Genomic DNA, 17,192 nt, shown 5'->3' with positions numbered 1-17,192 from the left:
CTAATAATGCTAATTTAGTGAAAACTTTCGATCCTGTATTATAGAATATTTTCTATCAAAAAGAATTTGTCTTTTACTTGGAAAGACTTTACTTGTCTATTACTTAAAACTTTTTTAATAAAGTAAAATTTCATTTTGGTCCATCCATTAAATTTGTTTACTTTTCGAAAGATAATTTAAACGAAGATGGTAGATCAAATTTGTAAATTAATAAAAAAAGTTACGAGGTTTAATGGATTGTACTTCAAAATCGATCTTATATTATATTAGAAGGTCGTATAAATGTTTGTAAATTCCTTGATAATGTATCGTTTCACGGTTTGTTTACAATTCACCAAGCACTAACCACAAGAGTAAATTCGACGCCTTGTCGAGTATCTTACTTGTCGTTCCAGATCGGAAGTTTACTCTAAGATCTCTTGGCATCTTGTGATTGGACTTGCATCCATGAACCATCATATTATAATCAAATTTGGTTACTCAGTTCACTTGGTACGGAAATCTTTAATACTTCCTAAACGTGAATTGTTGACCAATCCAAATATTAATTTATCATTTCATTCAATATCCGGCTTAAATTTGTTAAATTAATCATAATTAAATAGATGCACTAATGTTCTGTTTAATAATTTATCGACTGGTTTAATATCTTCAATGTAATAGTAATAATTTGTTAAACTATTTTTCAAATTTATTTTCAAAGGGTAATAATTCGGTATGTTAATTACAATATTGTGTTAAATTATTATATTTGACTAATTAATCATGCATATAATCTTTAATTATTCATCGCGTTTACTTTTTTTACAATCGAATATTAATTATACTTTGTAATCATTTGTTATTTTTCTAAGAACGAGTAACATCGTTATTGTCAATAGAATAAAAGTGCTGTTGCTATAAACATCTATCTACGTTTTATACTGAAAGTTATTACACAGGAAGTATCATCTCACATATTTTCATATTAAACAAAACTAAAATCGAGGAAAAGGAAAAAGTGGTCATGAGACAAAAAATGAAAGCCTCTTACCATCTCCTCCTCCCAATCCCGTCATATTTGTGTTTATATTTTCTTCCATTTTTTTCACTAACATCTTCTTTGTCAAGCTTTGTAAGATTGTATAAAAGCTTTCTCACGAAACGAATAGTAAATACACATTACTAGATATGCTCGTTTTCTAACGATTATGCGGAAACTTGTTCGCAGAGAATAGATTCATGTAGATAATACTGAGAACCATAGTACTACGTGTTATGTACCTTTGGTATTGGGGTTGAAAAGAGAATATAAAAGAAAATATAAAAGCTGCTCGATAATAAAATCAAAACAATAGTCATGTTTAGTAATTTTAATTTTATTATAATTGATAATTGTATTTAACAATAACTTAGTCTTAATTAATAGATAGATTATTTTATTTCATTTTTTTGTAACCTTAATATTCAACATTTTATAGTCCTAATAAGAAATCTGAGTTAATCCATTTAACGATACAATTGCCGTGGAAATCTACGTGCATCTAACTAACAAGTTTCAGAAAGGATCGTTTCGTGAGTACGTGTACAATGCTAGACTACCTACCGTTGCTATCTGCTCGTCAAACGTTTATTGGGTCACGGGCTTTCGCCGCAGTGCTAGAACTAGCGCTGTCTCCGTAGGCCGGTAAACGAGCGTACGTGCGTCAAATTTGAACATTTGTATAGGTTAGTATGAATGTTGTGTAGGGCTTTCTCGTGTCGCTGCATACGTCTAGAAAGCGAGAGCTAGTGCGAGAGAAAAATATAGATAGATAGATAGATAGATAGATAGATAGATAGATAGATAGATAGATAGATAGATAGAGAGAGAGAGAGAGAGAGAGAGAGAGAGAGAGAGAGGAAACACTACGTGTGACCCTTAGAAATCCTCCCCCTGATACGTGCTCGACGAGAAATCTCTATTTGAACAGCCACAGATGCGTATCCTCGTTGCGAGACAAAATACAGTCTATCTTTATCCTTCCTTCAAACAATCACCACGAGATATTTTGTCTCGTAGATTCCTACAAATTGATATGGTGGTGTTTTCCTAGAATTTTCAACGATCCAAGTGATCGAAAAAAAAATAAAATATACCGAAGTGTTCAAACTATCTAAAGCGATCTTGTATTCGTAAAAAACGAACAAGATATATTATTCTAGTTAACTGTTCTTTCTTTTATGTTTCAATATACTACGACGCAATTCTATTTTTTATGAATTTTGACACATTATTCGTTTTTTTTTTTTTTACATTTGTTTTATATTTGTAGTATCCTTTTCAAGTTGTTGCATGTTCTATTTTTTATTATCAATACTGATATATACTATCATATATTATTAATTTATCAATATCTACATATTGAAACGTGGATATTGAGAATTACATAAAGAAATATCCGATACGATTATCAGTTCTTCGTTCTAGAGGTAAAATCGTAACAAGAAATTTCCTGCAGTAATATTACTTTTGCATATCTCATGACAACGTTATGATTAAAGTTTAATATTCCTTTCCCTAAATATTTAATTTATTTATATCCATTTATTTTAGTACGATTTAGGCAAGATTTAGATTATTAAATAAGATCAATGTAACAAAGTTTCCCTAAATTATAGAAGTTGAAATGATAAATTTCGAATTAAATTTGTTTTTTCTTAAAAATTGTGTCAGTTCTATACAAAAGAACATTAATGTCTACTTGAGAAGCGGATAATATTTAACTTACATAAGGATTAAAAACAATTTATATTATATTTTCTCATAATTTTCCTTTGTTTCTTGCCTTTATTTTTCGATTCGCACCAAATTAACATTTCTTTTTTTCTGTCGTTGAAAAAATTCAAAAGAACGTTTCAACAAAGACTTTTTCTAGCGAATTAAAAATAAAGATACGCGAATGTTGCAAGATTACTCAGTAATATTAAAGATTTTCAGAAAAAAAGAGAAAAGAGTCAGAGACGGTAGCACGTTAAGAGGTCGTTTTTGACGTGCTGCAAAGGAGATTTCTTAGGTGGATAAAGTAACGTCAAATAGAAGATGAATAAACGAAGCAACTGGAGTACGAATGAAAATTTTCCGTTGAACGAGAAAGTCATTGAAATGAAATATCCGCTTGTAGCTTTTTGACGCTTTATTTCTCTTTATGCGAACATGCGTTAACACTCACACGTATAGATGCCTATTGACACATACTCGAAATAAAGAATGTATGTACATTCGTAGCCTCGTCTGATGTTGTAATAAAAGCTAGGTGACCCAATAAACATTCGACGCGTACTTAAATAAGATGATATCATCTTAGTTATTATACTTTACAATCTAAAGTATACTAGATACCTCATTTTTAACAATATGACCAAATCCTATTGGTTTTATAGATAAATATTTCAAACAAAAGTTGCTAGGTTTACAGAGGAAATGTAACATTTACTGCAGTTATTTCGTAGAAGATACTGCTATCAAAATATGGAAGTCAATGATTCTTTGTTTTTTTATTGGAAATCGATATTATACATTTAATAAATGTTTTCGAGAATTTGATTAAAAATCCAATATTTCATCTGGTTGCGGCTATCTCCAATATTACGAATATTCTACTAATACTAATTATATAGTATAATATTTATATGTTATAAAAAGTATAATGTAGAAATTAGTTAAACGGTATTTTTTATAATTTGTGTTTATTTTACATATATTACGATATATTTTCTTGAAATTTATTCTATGCCGCGCAAGGAAAATAAATCTAACAATTAGTGTTCCATTTATAACGTGTGCGTTATGATTTAATTTCTAAAAATAAATGGTCGTTCAATAGAAAAGGTAGAGGGGTAGAGACAGAATTACGAGTCGTTTCTTTTCGTTATTACAACGAAGATGAAGAAGCAGGAACGAAAGAAAAAAAATCAAGAAACGGACAGCTTGCAGCTGTAGATACGGTCCACGGTTGTTTCTATCCCGCTGCTTGCATCTGCTCCTACCTCTTTCTTTTCTCTTTCAAGCAAATGCACGGCAACAGAGATAATCTTTCGTGTTTGCACATCTGTTCATATTCAATCTTTCTCCTCGGTACGTTCGCCTTTTGCCTATTCCACTTGTCTATTCTACCTCGCAAACTTTTCTCTCGTTCTCTGTATATATAATATCGAAAATAGTATTTTTCTATTTATGCGACTCTTACGGAAAATTTGCTCGAAATGAGAGCATATCGCATAGCTATCGAATGATAAATTACATTCAATAACAATTGTATAACATTTTTGAAATTTATCAAGGTATGATCAATTATCAAATATCTTTATATATATCGTCAAAATAAAATATATAATAACGTTATACATATTTTGTTACGTAAAAATGTAAGGAAAGGAATAAATCGAGTAGCATATTTTTCAACATGGACTGTGAGAATCGTATCCTAAGATGCAGAGGAAAGATCATAGTACATTCCTGAAGGCTATAAAACTAGCAAACAAACCTAGAGATTATTCGAAGTTTCGATACGATGAGACATTCGGCCGAAAGATCTTTCAAGTGGTGTCGATTTACTTAGTAAACACATGCATTCCTATCTAGAGAAATGATTTCCTTCATCCTAAATAAGTTTCTCTCGTCGCATAGTTTACACTGCAACATCCACTAAAAAACGTTAACCTTCTGCATCGACGGACTATGGGGGTGGATTTTCCTGCTCTTGGACAGTCAATCTAGGGAAGAGATGATGATCACCTTCTTCCTATAAAAATCCGCGAAGCAACACCACAATCATCATTCGATCATCACCACTCGATCATCATCATTATTCGATTCACATTCATTCGAACAACTCGATTCGCTTAACATAACGAAGAACATTACTCCAAATCGCATCAACTTCTGACAACGCAGCAAAACCAGCATCAAGAAAGAAAACGCAAACTGCATATCTGCAGGCAACATATTCATCAAGCGGCGCATTGTAGGAGCATCATTCAACAATTTACAACGCAACAGCAATCAACAATGCAATAACAATCGATATCACAAACTACAACGGCATTTTAGCGATAAATAAGTAACATAGTACCGATCAAGGCAACGGTCGTGCAAGAAATATGTATGTACATGAATGTAGAAGCTGAAAATATAATCTACGAATCGATGGCAAGAATAGTAGAGACTTAACAAGCTATAATGAACAAATCGTTCCTTTTACCCTTGTTACCACCCTTCTTTCCCGAATACAATCTTTTTTTCAAACCACAATACCATAGCGTGACAGTGCTCTGGCTGTGTGCCAATCTTCACGTCTCATTCCTTCCTTTCGTGTTCTATCTAAACTGCACCATAGTTCACGCTTCTTTACTTCGCGATAACTTTTGTTCGTGATGATCACGAGCAGGTCAGAAACATACACTTTTGTTATTCGTAAATTGTTCTGTTTACTTTTCTTTCTGAAAAAGAATTTGTTTTCACAGTGTATATTTAAATAACGATATTTGATTTTTTTTTAGGTACTCACGTCGAACGAAAATCATCTCAAAATATATGTCAAAGCGTCCGGTAAGTGTTTAAGAAAGGATTTATTTTTTTACACAAAGATTATTCGAGACTAATATAAAAATATCCATTTTTTCACGAACGTTACTTTCAGTATTATAAAAAAATAAAATAAAGGAATCACACACATTCAATAGAATTGTTGGATAGATATGTCACTTATTTTTACAATCAAACGAGACTAAACAGTTTCATTTTCATTTTGTTCTGACAAAGAAATCAATATTTGCTCAGTTAACTATGATATTGACTTTGCGGTATGCTAGATTGTTTTCTTATCCTATTCAATCACTCCTTCTTCTTGTTATGGATGCTCGTACGTTGTCTCTCTATCTCCTTTTTTTCTTCTTTCTCTTCGAAACGTTCCCTTGGAGCAAAAGCACGTTCTCAACGAAAAGTAGAAACCACTGCAAATTGAAACGAAGTGGCCAATGCTCTTAACGCTAACAGAATTTCTTTTCCTACTTACAACCTGGAACATAAACGTTCAATACGAAATAAGATTTTTTACGTGAGCGTTTATTCGAAAGTAGTGCGAAAGTAAAATTATTAATTATCTTTTTTATGAAATCACTTAAGACACATCAAATGAGCTTGCTCTTCGTTCTTTTTTATCTCAATTTTGTTACTTTAAAAGAAATAATTATTGTATAAATTGTTCTAATATATTTCTACAATTAAGCTTTTGATTCGTAATTTAAATATTAATTTCACGTTTAATCCATTTTACCCGTCAAATTTCTTTCATGTAAAGAATTTTTAATTACAGATGTTAGAAACTATATTATATTTCTTTTTAATTGTTCTCGTTGAATACGATATTGTAAATATGTTTTTTGTTTTCTTGTTAACGATATGCCCGATTTGAAGTCGAAGTCTCTTTTTTATCTTTTTCCTTTTGTTTCTCATTTCGTACAGCCCGATCCATTTGGTAAATTAGTAAAAATGTCAAGTGCACTTACCGTGACGACATTGATAATTAGCATTATGGCTGTTTGTCATGCGAACGAAATGAGTTTTATCGCTAGTAATGATCTAAGTAATACCGTACGTGCGTGATTTTGATATCAAACATCGCGAGATTGGAAATAGTTTCTTGCTTTATGTAGTATGATTCATTGGCATATCAGTTGAAGAAAAAATATAGTATGTAAAAGTATAATATCTAATCATAAGAATTGTGTGTGTGTGTGCAATCTATTTGCTTGGTTAAAGTATAAGGAACGAATTTATTCTACAATGCGAAAGTTGTAATATTATTATTTAATAGATTTGATGATAAATTGAAACGGGAGTAATGAAAATACCTAAACATTAGAATTATAAATACTTTGTAGAATAATTTTTGTTTAATTTTCTTTCCTATCGGATTGACTAAAAATTCGAAAACCTTTAAATTTAATACTTGATTGACGTCGGACTATAATATGTTCGATATAGAATACGATTATAGCATGCTCTAATTGGAAACAGTATGACAAATTGACGTTATTATTAGCATTCATAATATAGCCGCAAATTTACAGATTCTACAATAACATTTATAATGTATTAATCGTCTGATTAGCAAAGTATGCAAACGAAATTAATATTGATTACAATTAATATTAATCGTATCAATAATTATTTAAATTCTTTAGTTGTTTGTTTTTCGTTTTTTATTTTAATAAAATATTTTTACGATAATATAATAAAACGTACGAAAATAGAATAAATATATATATAAAACTTTTGTTGATAATAGAAAATAATATTTTGTTAAAATCATGCATCTTAGTTACCTCGATCATGAATTTAACAATGATATTAGACGAATTGAAGTCATAAGTGAGGAACGTATATCTCACTGTTTCAAAGACTAGATCGTTATGTCGAAATCATATCAATTTCACTACTAGCAATGAGGTTACCGGTAGTTGAAATCTCACCAAACGTATGATCATTCTAGTGCTGTCTATCAATCGAATTGCGTCAGCTTTGATTATCCTTGATCATTCACTACGATTTATCATGATTCGAAACGAATCTCTTTATCCTTCTTTCTATTCCTTTATTTATCTTATTCAGACATTCTATCTTACGATAAATTTTTTCCCCTTTAATGGTTATAATTATGGATTATTATTAATTAACGTAATATAGTCAATAATTCTTTTTAAAGTTTAAAAAGGTTTTAAAAATTGATTGCCATAAAAAATAAATAAAAATATATTGTATAAAAAGAGGAAGAACAATTTTTAACTAACCCTATAGTGATAAATATTTATTACATAAAAGAGAAATTTATCTGAACCCAAAATTAGCTAGTAATGGAATATTTTATGAAATTTGGTGTCCCTGTAAAATCACAAAATTAACTTGAGTGTGAACTTAGTTAACGCCCTATACGTAAATGGAGATTCAATACGTAATGTTGGATACAATTTACAACGTTCATATGCATTGTGCGTAAATAATAAAATTCTCATTTATTTTATCTTGATACGCGTGTAGATTACTAGAACACGCACTTTTTCCTTCTCTTCTATTTTCCATTTCCTTTACTATTTTTTTCTTTCGTATACAGAAATTTGTATTTCCGTTGTCTCTGAATCTTTAAATAATTTATAATTACAGCAAAGATAATAGATGTTTTTTGACGTAATCGTTAAATTCACCTCGAATAGATTAATAGATAAATATTCTATAATATAAGATCTTCTACATCGTTCTCTGTCTAATTCCTTGTGTATCGACCCTATTGTTGCATCGAGTTCTATAGTTTCGTCCTTGGAGGGAATGGTTAGAATGTAACAAGGAGATTCGCGAGAAATCTGCTTGCGTTTAGCCACAAGAACCGGCTCAAGTGGTGTTTCAACCAGGACAATCTGATTTGTGTCGTACTCGTAAATCTCGAAAATAAATAATACAAGAGTATTTAACCTAAGTAAAATACCGCAGGTTACCGATTGAAACGAAAAATTAATTAAATTAAACCTTATTATTTATCGAAGAAAAAGTAATTATTAATCATCTATCATTCATTCAATTAAATCGAATCAAGAATGATCAAAATATTCATTATTTACAAACCATTCTCATTATATCATTTATCTGCTTCGAATTCGCTATTAATCTACTCTTCATAAATCAATTGATAGCCGACGAATAAACGATTCGAAAGATTGAAGGAGAGATAAAATATTATATAGATTACTAATAATTTATCGTATACGAATAAAACGATTCCATTCGTGTTAATACTCGTTTTCTAAGTTATTTTATTCGTTGCATAACGTTAGAAAGCCCTGGAGCGTATATTTCTAAATTTCAAGAGTTCTATATATGCAACTTAAATACATTGGATCGACTACGGACAGCTTACTTCAAACTAATTCAGAATGTGATGATAAATTAAACTGTTTCAGAGAGTTTAAACAAAGCTTAATGTAGCGCTATTCGTCGACCGAAGCGAATGCAAATTACGATTGCATTGTAATAATTTTCCTTATGTATTATCGTCAATCTCTCTCCCTCTTTCTTCATGTCTCTCTTTCCGTCTTTCTCTCTTTCCTTCTTTTATTTTTTCGATTTTTTTTTTATACAAACCACGCGTTTGTATTTTGTATCTGTATTTTTTTTCGGTCAACCACTTATCTAGGAAAACATAGAAACTTGCTTTCTTGTTTGGTGTATTACTACGTGCTTTAATCCTATTCGTAAAGGCGCTCAATTTGGAAGCTAGCGTTTCTGAGTAAAGCTTGAAGATAAGCATACTCTGAGGTTTTTCGAGATAATAAAAAATGTATAAAGGTATTAGTTTTAGCGGATGGAAAAAAAATATGATTTTATAGTTATTTTGGAAAAAACTTATAAGTTCATTTTGTTGGAATTTTCACATAGCATTAAAATTAGTCTATTTTGATAAAAAACCAACGACACGTCTTTCAAAAAATGCTCTTAAACGTGAAACTTTGTCGAAACATCCTCTTTCTTTAGTTCTTTTATTGCATTCGGTAAACTTTCAAAGAATTAGAAATAAGTGACGAAGTTTTATTTTCAACGTTAAAACCCAATTCACGAGGAAGTTAAAATCGACGAGTTATTGCTGCCAACGGAATCGTTAACCTCGCATTGTCCAGAATTATCCGTGACTTAAACTTTTTTCAATCCTCCTTTCTCCATCTATCTTCCTCTCTTGTACTATCCTATAAAATTTATTTTTATTTCATTGACTTTAAAGAACATCTAGTGCTCGAGAAACATTCGTCGTAAAGACATCGTGAAAAATTGACTTGTTTAACTTGATTATAAAAATAACTATTATTTCGAATAAGAATGACAAGTTATTTTCGGATAAAAATAAAGAAAAATGAATTGTAAATACAATTAGGTGTTTTTGACAGAATAAAATCTCTAAGATAGTAACATCTTATTAGACATATCCACAACTATGAAGAAAACTCAACACAAGGCTTCTCTCTTAGATTAATTTCTTTCGCCGCTTTGAATATCTTCATCAAAGTTCCCCTCAAATTCCTTCATCAACGCCAGTAATGTAACAGGAGTAATGCGAGTAATGCACTCGACGCTCGCAGTATGTCTTTCCACGAGTAAAGCTTAGACTGCATAGAATCTTCCCACGGATACCAACCGCGATGACTTCCTTGCGTTTACGTTAATCCTGCGAAATGATAATATTTGAGGTACATTAAAATATTACACTTGTCGATTTATCGATTCTAATACATTTTGAAGCTATTAACCCATTAACTGTCTAATTATGTTTTGTTTGGTTAAATACGATGACAAAAACTATCGAATAACAATAATTATTAAAATAATTCACTCGAAATATTCAAATAACTTTGTTTAATACATTAAAGGTAATAACTTAATGGAATTGAAATATTCGAGAAGTTGACGATCTGTTGCATCGACTGGTCGGTCAGTCAGCTAGCTAGCCTTGAGTCCTACGAGTAGCTAGAACCCGCGGTCTATGTATAATAGTTATACACAAACGGTGTATTATGGAAGTGCTTGGCATATCTGGGAAATTCATGAAATACCGTGACCAGCTGGCTATGGTTAAATGTCAAAGCTTGTTTCCTCTTCTCCTGATCTCCTCTTTCCCTACATCGAACTCCTCCCTTTTTTCTCTCCTGACGCCATTTTCTCTCTGGGTCCTAACGAAAGTTTCTACCTTTTACCTCACAGTCCTTCACCCCTTGCCCTCGTGTCTTTTTCTGCTTTCGCCTTTATGAACCGACGTTGCACGAAAATTAGCGTGAAATCGCAAATGCGCTGTTAATTACCACCCGAATATCATACCTCTCGGTCTGAAAGTTTTTAGCAACGTTCATGACATTTTTTAACGTATTTAAACAAATAAATAAAACTGTACCTATTAAACAGCCACGAATATTGTCGTATCTTTAGAATATTTTTTGCTACATTTTTATCAGATATATGATACTTTTCGGTAAAATTTTGTTTTTTGAAAATTAACAAAGACTATAATATGCATGGTAAATATGATTACTATTAAGGATTGATCGATATTTTTAATACTCAATGTCATTTTCATCGCGTACACGTTTGAACTAAATAGTTTGTTGCAAGTAATTTTTATTCTTCGTGCATGACACTGCTTGACAGTTCCAAAATAGTCGTATATTATAAACCACTAGAATGTGATTTAAATTCAGCCCTTGTAGCTTTTCCATGTATCCGAGAATCTTGTCGTCGTTACCGTTTTACATGAAGTTTGTGAATTCAGTTCGGACAAATAATTTGCCCAGAAAAAGTTGACCGGGTTGTGTTCTATATGCGACCATGGAGAACTTTCCCGACAAATTATTATATTCACACATTTTTAAATGTCGATTCATCTATACTAATTTTATCTAGCGTTATTAAATTTCGTTGTAAATATTTGTAACAAAAATCGAATGTCGTTACAAATAACTTTCGTTTTTCTCTCTCCTTTCATATTTTTTTCTATTGTGAAAATAACACGTTGTTGGCTCACTTTCTCAGAGAAAGAAACGCCCGCTGAATTAGCTCGTGGTTTCAACAAATAGGATGCAATTCTGGTAGCTTCAGTTAAAACGGCTTAGCAGCACTTGAAACGAGACGAACCAGGCATGTCATCTATTTTACGGACGACATACCATTCCTCCTCTCTTATCCTTCTCTTTCATTCTCCTCTCTCATTTTGCCCCTTTTACTCGTAGTTGGCACGTATGGGGCCAACCATTGTTATATTATCTATGTAACGGCCAGCTTAATTAGAAACTTTGCGGATGAGAATTCATTGAATTATTTATTTATCCATTTTGACTATACTTCTGACTAAAAATATACCTCTAAAATGTGAAACTCCCAACGTCGACGACATTTCAAACGTTTTGAGAGAGAGAGAGAGAGAGAGAGAGAGACGAGGATAGATAAAGTATCCTAGAGTTCACTTTTTGAGAGTTAAAAATTCTTCTTCGCGAACGTCAAGTATTCCTATAGGTATTCTCTCTCTTCTTGGGAAAAGGTCAATTTCAGAAATAGAGTATGGGAGAGAAAAAGAGAACATTGACAGGCAGCAGCCTTTTATTCGTAAGACGTTTTATTCTTCTCCGAATACGTCATACGTCGCTGGAAGATCAACATACGTTCATCCATTATACATTACCACTTCAGCAACAAGCTTCCTTCATGAATTCTTTCGAACAGCGAGATTACGTGTCGACTGGTGCTTTATGCCACTTTCTTTCTATCTCTCTGTCTTTTTGTTTTGTGTGAAAAAAATATGATTAAAAAAAGAAAGAAACTTGAAACGAATTTGAATTGCTTTCATCCTCGTGATATTCTTCAATTTTTAAAGTCAAATGCGTTTTAAATAAACTTCTTTTCGTCTGGCTTCTTTTCCGTATATTTGTTGAACTAAACTTCCGCGATTGCTAATCTACCATCTACATCTCTGTGCGTTAGTATTACCATAAATTTAAAAAATAGTATCAACATTATGAATTATTCTATTAAGTAAAAGAAAAAAAAATTGATCGATATGAAAAGCAATTAGAAAATGCTTCACGTTCAAGGATAGCAATTAAATCGATTTTAGCTTAGAAATTGCCAAATATCGGACTTTGGGACATGACTATTATTATTAGTTTATTGTTTATGAGAAAGTTGAAACGTGAGTAAAGGGAGAAATAGTAATAGTCACGTTCTTGGAAACTTTGTCTTCAGTTCAAAGAGCGGTCGGATACAACGTGCTTGTCTTCTCGCTGTATACAACTATCGAGGAAAGTTTCGTTTGTTAAATAAGGATACGATTCGAAAGGAATAACAAATAAGCATCGTCAAGCTTTATGTTCGTTTTGCTTTTTAATATTTCATAGCACAAATGTAATTATTATCGTTCAGTCTTCAATCGCATTTTCTCATAAACTCTTGCGAGCGCCACCTCATAGATCATTTGACTTTGAATAAGATATATAAGCAAGTAAATAGTTCGAGCTAAAAATTTATAACAAAAATGAAAAATGAAGACGTACTTAACGTAAAATGAAAATTAAAATATCATTGATATTTAGTTATATATAATTAATCTTTCTAATGTTATTCGTTAATGAGGAAAACATTGTTTATAAAACCGGTTAATATAGAACGGTATAATTCGCACCCCATGTACTTGCGTTGTTTGTCTCCGAAGTTTTAATTACACGCATTCTCAAAGTTTCATTGGTAATTTATATTAATTTAAAAACAATTAAGCATGTTTTAATTAGTTCTCGTTTTATCTAACGTCAATTACTGTTTTTTCTCTTTTGTTCCTTTTGTTCTTTTATTACAAACAAACGCAGATTGTGCTTAGTTTTCTTGGTCTGCGAATAGCTGGAAATTTAAAAAAAAATACTTAGTTTTTTGAATTTTTCACGAGATTATAATTTAAAACAGTTGAGACAATGAGTTGATATTAAGATTCACCATCCGCTCGGTGAGCACACGACCAACTGTTAGATCGTTGCATTTTCCTTCTCTTCCATGTTTAAGGATTTATATCCATTCATTATTCACGTGCGGTTACGGAGCACTTACGTAATCACGTGACAGTATTTTGAAAATTTCTAAAAATATGTTAACTACTGCTAAATTAACATGAAATAGTTACTAGACATAGAATCATGTCGGATTATAGAAAATAAAACAAACATGATTGTTTAATTTTAAATACCATAATAAATATTAATTATTACCGGAATAGCTAATGAAAATAGTAACTAAATTTATTCTAAAAGTAATTTACTTTTATTTTGAATTAATTTTAGTATGTACTAAATATATATAATAGCATCCCCTTCGATTCGGCGTTAATAAAAGTTATTACAACCATTGTTGTTCCTATTGTTATTAATTCTCTAATACAACGTTCATTCGGTGCGTTTTTTATCCAAAAAGCAGTGAAACCAAATAAATAGTATATACATGATTTTCACATATGGAGAACTCATTCATATTGTAAAATTGATTTCTGTATTAATAGATACCAGATATTTCATGTTCGAGATTACATACATACACGCACACATAATTTCGTAATCTTTAATTATCAAGTTCGAGGATATTAATACATTTGTCAAAGATCGAATATACGCATTGCTTAATTTACTCTACTATTACAAGATTCACGTAATTTTAATTAAACGGAAGTACAGGATTTCCCAGGAAACGTCGTTCAAAATGATCGGCGGCGAATCACGCAAAGACAATCGATGTATTCTGTTACAGTATATTCAACGGAAAGTTAAGCTGCAAGATAAATAATAATGCAAGTAATCCTTTCATTATTAAAATATTCATTGCAAGTCATAATTTATTGCCATATCATCGTTCTAAGAGGGAGGGAGAGGGAGAGAGAGAGATATCGTTCATTTATTTATTTTATTATATTTTTACTATTATTATTTGATAAAGTAACCATTATCGAAATTTACACGATAAAGTTTGAGATTCTAATTGAGTTGATCGATGCTTCATCAATTAAACGATAAATTGCAAAAGGTACAAGTTTTCAACTTTGATCACGGTGCGTGTCGAAGAACTATCTTTCATATTTTCTCGGCATTTGCATTATCGACGTTAGAAAATGGTCGTTTCATCAAGTAGCTTTAGTAAAGTGGTGGGGTAATAAAAAATGTTTATTCTTGACGTCATCAATAAAAAATCGTCGTGTAGAACGAATAAAATATTCTATGAAACGAAATGCATTTGGGACACAAGTTTGATCGAGGAAAAATCATAAATAAAATTACGCTATCAAAGATGAAGAGGATACTAAGGGTTGAGTGGTACAGTTTAGAAGGTAGTAATAAGAAGTAAGAGGATAACAACGTCGCGAATGACAACGAAACGTATGGAAAATTTTGATAATGAATGCCGAGTCTATAAAAGCATTGACAATTTGCCATTTTTCTACGAAGAGAATCTCAGAAATTGCGATTGCATATCATGTACGACGAGTGGACTTTTATTCCCTATAATAAATCAAGGAAAAACTTGAGTGAGAGAGAGAGAGAGAGAGAGAGAGAATTCTTAGCGTTATTCGGTATATTTCTTCCAAGGTAAAACTTTCTTCGATGGTGCTCAATGCTTCTCATTGAAATTTCGATGGGTAGCATCCATCGATTATCTATATTCTTTCTTCTTTTCAACTTTTTATCGTTCTTAAGTATATTTTCCACGATGGTTCTGTAAAATCTTGATGGAAATTTTAGATAAAAGAAAAATGAAATAATCATCTTAAACCTATTAAGATAAAAAAATCAGTCATGAAACGTTTTTCGAAAACATTTATTATACCCTCATACCAAGATTGAAAAACTGTGAACTTAATATTCCTAATATTACTAATCGAAGTTAAAAAAAAATGTAAATGGATGAATATTAACCCTTTACATACCAACCAATTTTGTAATATGTTTGCATTTTATATTATGAATATTGTCAAAGTAGTGGTGCCTATGAAACGAAAGTATTAAGCAAATAACTTGAATTCTTGTTAAATTTTATTCACGTTTGTGGTAGTGATTTTGTTAGAAAATATTCCTCCCATTCTACAATTATTTTCTTTAAACCATAGAATATGTCACGCGATCGAATAAAATCGATAAAGCATCCCCTTTCAGTTGGAATGTTTCTCCTTACTAATTTATTCACGTTCTCAAGAATTCGTTAAGTTTTCATCATGCAAGGATGAATGGTAGTGTGGCATTAACATGCCTACGTCGTAGCTTTTCAAAGTTTTACCAAGTAGAAGAAAAGGGATCAAGGACGAGGAAGAAGAAGGAAGAAAAAAAGGTGAAAGAAGAACATCCTGTGGACTCGAGCCTTGTGTTTTATGTTCGTTTTTACGATGCCCTACGGTAAAGACCAAAAACGCATATCTAAAAATAGGAATGCATTGTTAAGCGTGGCTCATCCGAACTCGTATCTATTAACAAGTATTACTCGTAACGAACGGCCGGTTTACGCGCATCGATAAAATCTTTACGTTGCGAATTTGAAATGACGATTTTAACGGTATTTAAACGTTTTATTAACTTGCTTCGTCCTGTATTTAATTTCCTATCGACATGAGATCTACGCCTTGGTTATGGGAAAAGTCATTTAAATATGATCACTACCGTTTATGACTGATAAAGAGAAGATAAAGTACTCTTTTGAAATATTATCGAAGTGTAACGAGGAGAAAAGAATGATTTTGTGCAAGTGACAAATTGTGTTGTTTTAATTAAAAAATGAATATAAATTTATTAAATCGTTTTTTTTGTGGCACGTTTCAAGATTATTCAAACTCTAAAAAATATTGATCATAGTATTTAAAAACATTTCGGTATCGTATCACGTAATTTTAAAAGCCACAATATTAAAAATATTCATACATTTGAATTTCTAAAACGCTGCTTAAATAGAAATCAAACTTTAGACCATATCTCGGCCTTAAATCTAATTCAAACTGATTACGCAACTTTGTCATTTACAATTTAACTGCTATAACTGCTCAAATGTAATATAATTGAGTACGCTCGTGGAAATACGATTTATGTAGGTACGAACTATTGTAAAACATTTAAATTTGTACTTCCAAATCAAAATATATTATTTCGAGAGCGTCTGAAGCAACCAAAGTTAGACGCGATGCACAACTCTGTGTGAATTTAATTTCAATGGTATAAAACGTTATTGGAAAATAAATTTCTTCTAGTTTCTTTTTTTTTTATCAGACTAGAATAATCAAGCATAAAATAGGAAAAAGTAAAGAGAAATGATTTTTAATCCCAAACTTGAATTCACAATGTAACAGAATAGATATTTGTATAACTTTCGAATCGCATAAATTCTATAAAATTACGGACAAAAAGCATAATAACAAATTCGTATGAATTTTATCAGTTTGATGCATTCTGATAAGGTTATTCCGTGATGATAACTAGAAAATGAAGTTATTCGTCGTATGCACCAGGTACTCTCGATTCAATATACGCCGTAAGAATTCAAATAAAGTACGTTGGCATTGCTTTTTCCTTCGGAAGTATGTTTGATATTCGTTTCTTAAGAATCAGTAAAAAAAAAGAGAGAAAAAGAATAA

At 31.1% G+C, this 17,192-nt stretch overlaps 1 protein-coding gene across 3 annotated transcripts in view; it reads left to right on the top strand.

Annotated features, from left to right (window-relative positions):
• Positions 1–17,192, top strand: part of LOC122520840 (amphoterin-induced protein 1) — a 251,722-nt gene that overhangs the window by 110,843 nt on the left and 123,687 nt on the right. For 2 of the 3 annotated variants that reach the window (XM_043641143.1, XM_043641144.1), the window contains exon 3: positions 5,521–5,569. The exons of the other annotated variant lie outside the window; for it this stretch is intronic. The gene's annotated coding sequence lies outside the window, so the exon portion shown is untranslated. The remainder of the gene's footprint in view (positions 1–5,520; positions 5,570–17,192) is intronic. 3 annotated transcript variants of the gene reach the window in all.

The sequence above is a fragment of the Polistes fuscatus genome, unplaced genomic scaffold, assembly GCF_010416935.1.
Source record: "Polistes fuscatus isolate 324 unplaced genomic scaffold, CU_Pfus_HIC Scaffold4, whole genome shotgun sequence".
In the NCBI taxonomy this organism is placed as follows: Eukaryota; Metazoa; Arthropoda; class Insecta; order Hymenoptera; family Vespidae; genus Polistes; species Polistes fuscatus.
This window is presented reverse-complemented; position numbering and strand designations above follow the sequence as displayed.